Below are 13216 nucleotides of genomic sequence, written 5' to 3' on the forward strand. Positions count from 1 at the left end.
AATCTTTTCCTCTCAAACAGATAAAGGAAAATACCTTTCAAAGAACAGCTCCTTGAATCTCTCCCATGTCAGAGCTATCTTTACCATCCTCTGCTCCTCTAGTAGCTTCACAGAAAGCCACTAGCGTTTTGTATCTCCGGTCATCTTAAATGCGGCATAACGGACTTTCTGCTCGTCCATGCAGTCGAGTACCTCCTATATCTCTTCCATCTACTAAACCCAGTTCTCTGGAATCACCGAAATAGGTCCTCCCTCAAAAGTAGAAGGGTTCAACCTCATAAACTCCTTGATACTAATGCCCTTATCTGCAGTTAGGCAGTTATGTTCTCTAGGATCCTTCCTCATTTCTGCCCTAACCTATCAGGGTATACCCCTCAACATCACAAAGGTATCAATATCCTTTTCACTCAAAGTCTCTGAATCATCCTTCCTTCTACCTCTACGTCCTCATCTCTAGGATCCATTATGAAAATAGTAAAGGAAAGAGATAAGAATTCCATATCACAACCCTAACAACACAATTATATAATTTAAATCTAATATACATCCAAGTTCTCCATATAAGGATCAGTCTCACAGCTCAGAAACGAAATCATCTAAGGTTTACCATGGCTTTTCTGAGGCCGTCGACTGCTTCAAAAAAATCACAGGAAATCGTCGACGTATTTTCGCATATAAAGTACAAAGCAAAATCTTATACTTCTCAACACCCAACCTAACCTATCCATCTAATATCCTTATCCTAAATGATTCCTATACACTGGTATAAATCATCTCTAAGTTTGTAGAATCTCAAAACTTAATGCTCTGACATATTTATAACCAAGCGATGTGAATCTCATCACACTTCTGAGTGGACATTGCTCTGATACCATTTGTAATGCCCCGACCTTCTAAGTGGGTCTGGAGTTCTACTAATCCATTCATTTACCTGATACTTGACATTCTATTATCATTTATGCAGCGAAAAACATAAAAATAATCTTCTAACAATATAATACCAAAATTTTATACTTCTATCTACATTCTATAATAATCCATTCAACCATTTGCATCCATATATATACATATCTTCAAAAAACATAACCATCAACTTCCAGTATTCACAACCCATAAGAGACTTAAAACATAAAACATACATTATCAAATATTCACATCCCAAAAATATCATCAAAATTATACCCTTTCCCTTTTCTTTATATACCCCAAAAATGTTGTAATAACCTTGAGCTCTCTAAACTCGATCTCGTGGAGGTCCCGAAAAAGAAAAATTCGTATTTGGGTGAGACACATCTCGATAAGGGAAGAAACAATATATTAAATCAGCGTGTGGTCAACATGAAATTATAATCAACATAATATTCAGCATTTGAAGATCTTTAACATAATCTCTAAAATCATTTTATGAACCTAATCAATCACATGTAAGATATTTTACCTATGAGAAAAACCTAAGGATAGGGGTGATTATCCGCTCATACAAGTAACACCCCTCTGCTCTGATACTTTAGGCAACCCGAAGGTCACAACTGAAGCATACCAGGACACTTACCTTACTCAGTAAGCCCTCAGGTGAAGAAGTAATCTCGTACTCACACAGTTCATCCAAAGGTTTACCAGCAAAGACTCCCGAGAATATGGAAATCTACTTACCTATACAAGTAGTTTCCCTCCACCATAGTGTGATATGCAACCTACTACTATATCCGATACTTACCAGAACACTCACCTTTCTCAGCAAGCTTTTGGGCGAAGAGTTTGCCCTGCCCAATATGTAACATGTTCTATTAGGATAAATACTGATAATACCATAATACATTATTCTGTCTGTCGTTATCCTGTAATTCTCATATGTTCATGTTCTTAACTTTGACATTTTGTAGCGTTTCACTTTACGTGGCTCTTTCCCAATTTACATCGTTCACATTTCACATTTCATTTTCATTTCATTTATTTCCATTTCATTTTCATTTTCATTTCATTTCATCATATACCTAGCATCTTTCAGCTGTTTTTGTGTTAGTCTACATAGAAATGCGTTAGTCTACTACCTAACATCTTTTAGTTGTTTTTGTTTTAGTCGCAGCATCTTTCAACTGTGTTTGTATTAGTCCCAACGTCTTTCAGCTTTTTTTATTTCCATGGTTGCATTAACACCCAGATCCAACATATTTCATATATCGTTTTCATACTCAGTTCATTTCCTGTATATCCTGCATCTCATACATATAACATAATTCCACACAAAATTCTATTTTACTCATGCCACACTATTTAACAGTAAAATTCATATATATATATATATATATATATATATATATATATATATATATATTTCCTGTAAAAATAAGTCAACCTACATTTAACATTTATATACTAAAAATATACCTTTCCTTTTAATATAGTTATCCTGAAAATATCATTCACTTACATCAGTTCATTTTCATATATACATATCTAAATAAACAACCCTAAGCTCAGAAAACGTAATTTAAATGATTGGCATTTTAAACTCATACAAAAGCATATACATGTATATTCATAACATATTTCATTTTTCAATTAATTCATAAAAATCTGGTTTAATATATATTCCCTCTTATCTAGTTTCTTGAACTATGCCAACAGGAATCCCCAAGATGATGCCTGCGACGCTCACCCAGATCCTGGTTCAAAAACCTTAGTTTAATCACATAAACCCCAAATAATCTACCATTTCTACATTTTCTTAGCCTATAAACCTAAAATAAATATTAAAACTCTCAAAACCAAGAATCTTAACCCTTACCTCAACTTTGGAGCGTTTATTGAAAAGCCCAGTTTCGAAATCTGCCCTGCTAGATGTGTAGACAATCTTCCCTAGAACACCGTAGCGATCCCCGTTTTTTGATTTGGGCTGAATCCGGTCTGGAAACTCTGAGAGAAGGCAGAGGAGGCAATTTATAGAAAGGGAAAACGGAGGAAAATGTTTTCTTTGCGAGGAAGCTTCCCTAGTTCCTTTTATACACGATTTTGCCACGTGACCTCGTCGACGAGAAGATAGGATATGTCGGTGAGTCACCCAAGGAACTTCGTCGATGAGATATTGTATTCGTCGACGAAACTTAAAATTCAAAATTCTCTCATTTGGAATCTCTTTGTCGACGAGAGACTGAACATCGTCAATGATCTATAGAAGAATACTCGTCGACGAGGATAGAACATTCGTCGACGAGGTTTGTTATTCTTCCTTCCAAAATTTTCCCTTTTCCCCTTTATTCCTTATTTATCTATTCCATTTATCATTTTCATGATTATTTAATCATTAAATTTTTTTTTCCCGGGTCGTTACATATAGCGCTAAATATATAACCTAACATAATAAATTCTATTGCTTGTATCGGTGTTTTAACTATGACGAAATACATGTATAACTTTTTGTATTTTTGACTAATGTTTTCCATAAAAACTGCAACAAAGTTCTGCTATAAAAGTAGATATAGTTTTAGATTATGATATTCTTTTTATTTACTTTTTAGATTACGATCTTGTATCTTTTCATAAAATGTTCTAGAATTTTGAGTAATCCTCCCATAAAATCGGCATATATAGCGCTAAAGATATAGCCTAACAATTAATAAATTATATTGCTAGTATTAGTGTTTTAACTATGACCAAATATACATAAAATTTTTTGGATTATTTACTAATGTTTTCCGTAAAAAGCCGCAACAAAGTTATGCTATAAAATTAGATATAGATATAGATTATGATATTCTTTTTCTTCACTTTTTGGTCAAAAAGTTGTTGATCTTGTATCCTTTCATAAAATGTTTGAGAATTTTGCGTAATCCTCCCATAAAAATAGGCATTTATAGCACTAATGATATAGCCTAACAATTAATAAATTCTATTGCTAGTATTGGTGTTTTAACTATGACCAAATATATGTAGACTTTTTTTATGGATTTTTTACTAATGTTTTCCATAAAAAGCCGCAACATAGTTATGCTATAAAATTAGATATCAATTTAGATTATGATATTCTTTTTCTTTACTTTTGGTGAAAAAGTTGTTGATCTTGTATATTTTCATAAAAAGTTCTTGGATTTTGAGTAATATTCCCACAAAAATCGGCATAAATAGCGCTAAAGTTATAGCCTAACAATTAATAAATTCTATTGCTAGTATTGGCGTTTTAACCATGACCAAATACATTCACCCCTTTCTTCTCATTATGTGTATATATTGGTTGACGATATTATGAATATATGACATCCTCTTCTTTAATTTTCGCTCCTTGAATCACTTAGTGCACATGGCTTCTTCAAGGATGCTTGATGTTATTCTTCTTATTCTTTCTCTACAAGAGTTGTCCTTGGTTTTGGCTCAACAACCTGAGGTTAGTTGAATTCTACTTCTAATAGAGTATTATTATACTTCTTAGGAGTTTGTATCCTGAGAGTGTGCCAATCATAAACAAGGTTGAGTGTGGAGCACATAGTTGGAGTGTTCTCATAATCAACTATAGTAGCATACCTTCTCATAACAAGGTATGCTACTATCTTCCTTCTTAATATGATTTTGCTTAATAATAACTTTATGTTTATGCTTATCTTGATTTCATAGGTTTACATTGCATACATGGGAGCCAAAGTCCATGACAAACCACACCTTGTTGAAGAATCACACAAAGAAGTTTTGAAGAATTTGCTTGGGAGGTTTAATATTCAAGTCCATTTTATGTTCAACTATATACAAAGATGCATTCATATATTCTTTTTAGTAAAAACAAAGTATATCATACTAGATATTATATTAAGAATTTATAACATGTGTCATCTCTTACAATCATCAACTCTTCCACTTCATGGCAAAATGGAAATGCAAAAAATTGTGTTTGATAAATCATTCTAAGGACAAAGTTATCAAATAGTTTCAGTTAGTTAAAGTTTTTTTTTTTTTTGTTCTTTTTTTTTTATTTTATATAACTATGATATGGAATAAAATCTAGAATTAGATTTTGATCTTTATTTTTCATCAAAAGTATTTTGATTTCCTTTATAATTAAGAGTTTTACAATGTTAATTGATTTTCCAATAAAAAACACGGATTAGAACATTATTAAGTATGAAATGAAATACGAAATGATATTTTGTCATTTTTCTTTATTTTTTTGGTAAAAATATTTTGTTTTGTTTTGTTTTTTGTTTTGTTTTTTCAAAAACCTTATGGAATTTCCATTTGCAATAGATAAATTTTTTTGACAATAATGGAGTCCAATGCACAACCAAGTATATCCACCACTTTCTTAACTTCATCCATATATAGGGTTTGATGGACTATGAGCACATACCATTGTCTTCTTTGACTATCTATCTTTGAAGCTTCTAGATACAAGGCTACTTAAGAGTATATGATATTACATTTCTTTCTTTTGCTCCATAATAAAATGTGAGTTCAATTATACTTAATGTTAAGCTGAATAGTAGCTTTACATATTTATGTTTACATCAACTTCAAAAAATTACATTGTGCTTAAAAAGTCATGTCCATGATAATCCTAAACCTTAGTTAAAGATTTGTACCATAAAAATTCGAAGAATTTGCCTTGGAAGATTTTGTATTTATGTTAATTTTTATATACAAATATGCAACCAAATATTCCTTTTTTTTTTTCTCAAAAAAAAAAAAAAAGAAAAAGAAAAAGCAAATGGTAGATCTATATTAGAGATTATATATAATATTGATAACATGTTTAATCCTTTATGATCAAGTATATGAATTTTCTAAGAAACCCATGTGGAAGCTAGTCAACCCACAAATTGTCTCTATTTCAACAATAACTTTCAAACCAAAATCATTCATGCACATTTCACAATTTATTTGTTTGTTTACATGAATATACATATACATTTTTTGCTTTTAAAATTTGTTTATATAGACAATTTAGGGTTAGTTTTTCCTGTTGTAATAATATAACATTAAAAAAAAAAAAAACAATTATGGGGTGATTTGAGATAATAGCATGCTTGTTTACAGCGACAGTAATTTTTTATTGTAACAAAAACATTATTTTGAGAAGCATTACACATTGCCAAGTGTGTTCAGACGGAAAAATTTCATTGCAAAGTCATTATGAGAATCTTGTCACTAGAAGGGCTAATTGAAACTTGAGTAGCATTATATTTCTATCTACTTTTCAAGGAAGAAGTTATGAATTTTAGCCAAAAATAGTTAGACATTTAACTTTTGTTATTGAGCCTCACTTTTTTCAGTTAATGTAACTTTTAGCGATGAAATTCAATTTGTTTATAAAATTATTCATTTCCTGTAGAGAATATGGTACACAATGGTGTATGCATAAGAGCTATGCAAAAATTAAGGTTGAGATTATGTGATGAACACTATTATGATATGGTTTTTGTTAATTGTGATAGTAGTAAAGAGGATAAATACTAGTTGTTTTCTTTTTAAAACATAAAAGTTTTATATTTTGGTCACAAAATAATCACAATTATTAAGTGTTTTACTGCATTGTTTTATGTAACTTTTAAAAGTCAAAAACTTAATTTGAATAGTTAAGAAAGAAGAGACTAACTATTTTGTATTTTAAATTTATAGCAAAGAAGCGGCCGAAAAATCAATTCTATATAGTTACAAGTATGGGTTTTCTGGATTTGCAGCAGTGTTAACCGAGTCTCAAGCTAAGAATATTGCAGGTGGTAGAATGCTTGACAAACTATGATTCTATCTCTTAATGAAATACTAAATATGAATAGGGAACATTGACATCATCTTGCTAATAATTCAATCAACAGGCTTTCCTGGAATCATTCATGTATTTCGCGATCGAGTTCTTTCTGCGCATGCAAATAGAAATCGGGATTTTTTTCAAGTACAACACCAAGTAGCGAAAGGAATGGATAATATGAATCAAAATGGCGCTAGCTCAATTATTGGTGTCATAGATTCAGGTGAGTGTTGGAATTTTTATATCCTCTAGTAAATTATGATGATTTGACTTATGCATATAGAGATACACAAATGTTGTTTTGCAGGAATATGGCCTGAGTCTGAAAGTTTCAGAGATGATTACATGGGATCAATCCCATCTTATTGGAACGGCATATGTCAACAGGGAGAGAAATTCAATCTCACTAACTGTAACAAGTTAATTTACCACACACTCTGCCTATTTTGGTTTGTCACTATTTAATTATGATTTGTTTTCATTCTTGTGTGGTTGAGTTAAAGGCTTAAGGTTGATACAAGAAATATTGTCCAAACATTTTTAAAATGTTTTTGATATCTTATTTTATACATGTAAGTAACAATATGGAGAGCATCGGGCTTTGTGGAGCCCAGTTGTGTTTGATCCGGGTGATGACCTGACCCGAAATAATATTGCGTGGTCTTTTAGTGAGAGATTCTGTAGCCAGACCCGTTTTGTGCGCAGGATATAAATTTGTTCTTATGGTGATTAGAGTAAATTGGTCGTCGCAGTTTGAGAAAGAGTGAGAGAAAATATTGTACTGTCACACTCTCTATATTATTCTTTTTGATAACAGTGCAATCCCTACAACTCCGTAAATGAATATAGGCAAAATTGCCGAATCACATAAATATTGTCTTGTGCGAGTAAATTTTTTTTTTTTTTTGGCGTGTGTTTCTTTCTCTATTTTATTTCTCACGGGATTTGAGAATTTCGTATTAGTTCCCTGTCGAAGAGTAGATATTTTATACTTTGAAGTCATAACTACTCTTTTTCTTTTCTTTTTCCTTTTCCTTTAATGAAGTAGTCATAACAAAATTTTGTCCAATTTTCTATATATTTAGAGCTTTTCAATGTATTATGCAGTTCCTATAAGTTAAAGACATTCTTTTAATGTACTATGTAGTTTTCTCATTGAAAAGTTTATCACGATAATATTAGAATATTATGGACAGGAAAATTATTGGTGCACGCTGGTATGTCAAGGGATATGAATACTTATTTGGACAATTGAATACGAGTGATGGGACAGAATTCTTATCTGCTCGAGATGCGGCAGGCCATGGTACTCACGTTGCATCTACTGCAGCAGGAGCACCTGTACAGAAGGCAAATTTTATGGGGCTAGCTCAAGGATTAGTAAGCGGGGTAGCCCCATCAGCATGCTTAGCAATTTATAAAGCGTGTTGGTATTCCAGTGCTACTTGCGCTGAGACAGACATCCTCGCTGCATTTGATGATGCTACTCATGATGGAGTTGATGTGCTTTCAGTTTCGCTTGCTATTGATTTCGCAACTTATGCTAATAATCCAATTTCCGTTGGTTCATATCATGCAGTGGCTAATGGAATATCTGTAGTCACTGCAGCTGGGAATTCTGGCCCTGATTCTTACACAGTAAAAAATGTTGCTCCATGGTTCGTAGCAGTCGCTGCAAGCACCACTAATAGAGCTTTTCTCAGTCTAATTACATTGGGCGATAACCAGACTTTTAAGGTACTATCCTACTTTCTTTAAGCGATACTCATATTCACTAAAGTTGTTATTATTATTATTGCTTTTTATACTTTGAGGTTACTGGAATTTTTTAAATCTTACGAGAGATCGTTATATTTTTGTCAAATCTCGGGGAATGTCAGTGTCTTTTGCTCTATCTTTAATTGGTACAAGTAAAGACGTTCCTTTATTACTTTTATTCAATTAAAAAAAAAATCATGTAAAATAATTTAACAATGCTTGCGGTTTGGATGATGGGAACTAAAAGAAAGTTTCTTAGCCTTGCATATTATTCAAGCCTCAAAAAGATCCAAATAACATTACTTACAAACAAAATGGTATAAATAATTATAAAGTCATTTTATGCTAACTATTGGCATCTTAAAAACTTGAAGCTAGAATGGAAGAAAGCCTAATTACTCCATGACTAAAACTTTTTGTGTTTTCTTTTTAGAAAGGAGGACTCTTAGCAGCTGATTGTAATACAACGTGCAATTCGATTCTAAATTTTACATGTTTGAAATTTTTACTTGCGGCTGTAACAGTTCATGGATGACAAATATGTATAATTGTTTGGAATCAGAAGTACAAGTTTTGAATATGTATAATATTCTAAATTAAGAAACAATTTTAAATAACTAAGTTTGATCAGTTGAAATTGACTCTATTGGGTTTGGACCTCGTATGCCCAGGTTTGACACCCGAGTACTTAGATAAATTAAGTTTGCTAGGTTAGCATCAAAGCTCATAATTTTCAATCAGAGAGGAGTTTTTTGGTACCGTCAGCTCTAACACGTCTAGATCAATGTCACGGAGGTGTCGGGACTGAACCCACACAATTTGGACTTCGTATGCCCAACTTGGACATCTGAGTGTTTAAAATTAACTAAGTTACTAAGTTTGCTTCTAAACGCATAATTTTCAATCAAGGAGGAGTTTTTGGGTATATGTGGCTCATATTGAGTGGAACACATGCACTAGTAAAACATGGTTAAAAAAAGAACAAAGAAGTTGGGAGAAACTGTCGATAGTTTTAGTCCACTAGGAAGAAACTGTCGATAGTTTGGTCTGTGGAGATAACTATCAACGGTTTTAGTCCACATCGTCGACGGTTTGCTGAAATCGTTGATGGTTTTGTTCAGCGTTGATCACAGGATTTGAATCAAGAAGACCAATAGATTGGTTTTTCTTTTTTTTTTTTCGAAGAATTTTCCTCCAGTGATTGCTACAGGGGTACTTTGGGGACTTTCTAAGCCTGATGTACGCATAGGGTTAGTATATAAACAATATTGTAACCTTTGGTTGTAAGGTGAGATAGTTTGATAGTGAAAATCAACCGCTTGCTCCTGTGGACTTAGGCACATTATCGAACCATGTAAATTCTCATGTCAAATTTTTTTTGCTTTCCTTGTTCTCTTTGTGATTGATTGTGTTTATGTATTGAAACCTAAGGTGTAGTCCCAATAGGAGGGTGAATTGGGTTATTTAAAATTCCTGAGTCTTTTTATATGTTCTTGATTTTTTTACAATCTTTAAAAGACTTCTTATACTCTTGTTGATTAGGCAATCCACACAAATACTTACTTCAACTATTCAATCTACAACCACAACATACACAACCAATTGAATAACTATTCAAGTCAAACAAACACCATACATGTAATTAATATTAGTTTTGCAATATTCAGTAACCTTGTTTATGAATGTGTAAGTCCTGTAGTTGGCCTTTGAATTGAAAATTAAAATAACATCCAACCCCTTTTTCAAAATCAGAATTTAAATAAACTTTCAGCTAATGGGTTTTGGGTTGTTAACCAATCAACGTAATCCCTAACAGTTTCCGCAAAAAATTGATTAACCAACATACTCCCTTTTGGTTTCCGTAAGCCTAAGAACAAATTAGGCTTTGGTTTATTTAATTCACAATATGCGTTGTTTTTATAATTGAAAGAATTACAACATCCACGCAATTTATATTTTGTTGAAATTTAAAGAGAGTAAATGAAAGAGAGCGACACCGCCTGTTTTTATAAGGTTCAGCTTACCCCAGCCTACGTCCTCGCCTTAGATCGATCACCTAAGGATTTGACTATACCTTTTTCCTTTTAGGTGGAACAAAAACTTTTACAATAACTAACCACTTTTTCAGGAAGAGAAACCTCTTCAAGCAACAACCTATGTTTGGTCCAACGATTTAACAATACCTTGAACCGTCAAAGATCCAGTAGGAAGGAATGAATATCTGTATACAAAAACACTCTCAAATACAGAGAAAGTTGTACAAGTTAAATTTCAAATCATACTTCAAAACCAAAACTAAATAAAAAATGTGAAGTTCAATGTTTAGAAATCACCAAATATTCTTTCTTATTGATATAAGAATTTTAGATGCAACTCAGAATTAGGACCCCTTTTTTAATCCAGCAATTTCGTAAAGTTTTCTCCCAGTAAAGGTGTGATCAAGAATGAGTTTTAGTAGAGTTTTAGCATAAAAATCATGTATTGCTTTAATGTATTCTTCATTTAGCAAGGAAGGTATATTTATAGACCTTTTTGAGAAAAAGTTTCCTCATTTAACATGAAACATTTAGGTAACTTTTCAAAAAATATTATATTATAGAATTAATTTTGAAAATCTTCCATTTAGGTAATTTTTCAAAAAATATTAAATTATAGAAATAATTTTGAAAATCTTCCATTTAGGTAACTTTTCAAAAAATAATAAATTAAATTAATTTTAAAAATTTTCCCTCAAATTTGAAATTGAAAAATTCTCCGCAAAGTCAGTCGGCTGACTCACTTGAGTGGGTCACTGACTCAATCAACCGGGTCACTTTTTGCACTAGTCAGTCGATTAGGCAGTCTTCTCTTTTCAAATATTTTCTATTTCTGATTTCTTTAAAATCTAGTTTACTTGAAAAACTTAATTATATCTTTTCAAAAACATTTTCAAGAGTTTTTTTTTAAGTGCTAGTCTCTAAGTTTTTGTATCTTAAGGAGTTTCACATATCTAAATAGTAACAACTTGAAGTACTTACAAATATCCTTCTAAGCATAATCTCCTTAATCACTAAGTCGTGCAGCCTCTTGAGATTCATTCTTTACTTCAAGGTCTGCTTGGCCTTTAAGCTCTTCATGTAACTTTTATTTCTTCAATATTCTGAGAAGCTTTCATTTGATTGACTTTGATCTCCAACTTACTTTCATGATTAATCGTGAGTGTCCTTTTACTTAGACCTGAATTAAAACCACTCAACAACGCATGTTAAAACATCTTTCATTTTGTTATCATCAAAACAAGATTGAAAAGACCAGTTATGCCAACAATCTCCTCCTTTTTTATGATGACAAATGAGGAGCAAAAAAAATATGAGTAAGCCTTAAAAAGACCCCCTTATAACAACAATCATTTTAACAATATTTGTAGTTTCATATTTGCATATGTGTTACGACATCTTTGAATTCTCAACCATGCATATGGTATCCAACATTCATATTTGTGAAAAAAAAAATGCTTCAAAAAGTCACATTTGTCATGCATAATGCATCATTCAAATACCAAGATCAGTATCGTTACATGCTCATAATTATACTATATATCTAAAGTACCAAGTGATATATTCATGGATACCACTATACTTCTTAGATACTAATGTTGATGTCATATTATGCACTGCTCGTAGATCAATTTTTCTTTTATCCATATGTTCCATCATAAACACACATGGTCAAGAATTAATCAAGTCATGTCAAACTTCATGTTTCTAAATCATGCCTAATAACTTTATGCTTTGATACCACTTTCAATACGTACACATGTAGCATATTGCATATCACATAAGCATGAGGTCTATTATTCAAGAAACAAGGGGAAAGAAAACAACCAAGCTAAGTGTTGTATCATTCACCATATCAAAGTACAGGCCAAAACAAACTTAGAGCGCACGAAGAGACAAACCCTAGGTCAGTTGACTTACTGTAGGTTTTTCTTTAAGCTTTGTCCTTTCAATTAGTTTCTCCACTATGTAGTAGACCAAGCTCTCTTCTAATGGTTATGAGTCTATCTTCTGAGAATGGTATAATGAAGATATCAGTCCATTAATCATTTGTATTGATGAATTCTAGAATGATGTCTTCCTTTTGAACATGATCTCTTAGGAAGTGATGTCTTATGTCAATGTGCTTGGTTCTTGAGTGTGAGATAGGATTTTTAGATATGTTTATCGCACTCGTATTATCATACTAAATTGGCATAGTTGTGTATTTCAAATTGAAATGTCTTAATTGTTGTTTCATATAAAGTGTTTGTGCACAACAACTCCCGCCTACTACATATTCAACTTCAACAGTTGACAAAGTCACGAAGTTTTGTTTCTTAGAGAATCAAGAAACTAAAGATCTTCCTAAGAAGTGGCATGAGCCACTTGTACTTTTTCTATCTATTTTACACCCTGCATAGTCTGCATATGAATAGCTAATCATTTCAAAACTGGTGTCCTTAGGATACCATAGTCCTAAGTTCTTAGTGCCTATTAAGTATCTTAGGATTCTCTTAACAACTATTTGGTGTGATTCCTTAGGTGCTGATTGAAAACGTGCATACATACACACACTAAAAATTACGTCAGGTCTACTAGCAATAAGATATAGGAGACTCCCAATCATACCTTTATAATACTTTGAGTCTACGAGTTTTCTCTTTTCATCTTTGTCTAGGCTGATGAAGGTACTCATAGGTGTTCCTAT

General features: G+C 32.1%; 1 pseudogene; it reads left to right on the plus strand.

The window, feature by feature from the left end:
- The first annotated feature begins 4557 nt into the window (after positions 1-4557).
- LOC131163378 (subtilisin-like protease SBT3.5) overlaps positions 4558-13216 on the plus strand; it is an 83499-nt pseudogene continuing 74840 nt past the window's right edge.

This window comes from Malania oleifera, chromosome 9, assembly GCF_029873635.1.
Source record: "Malania oleifera isolate guangnan ecotype guangnan chromosome 9, ASM2987363v1, whole genome shotgun sequence".
In the NCBI taxonomy this organism is placed as follows: Eukaryota; Viridiplantae; Streptophyta; class Magnoliopsida; order Santalales; family Ximeniaceae; genus Malania; species Malania oleifera.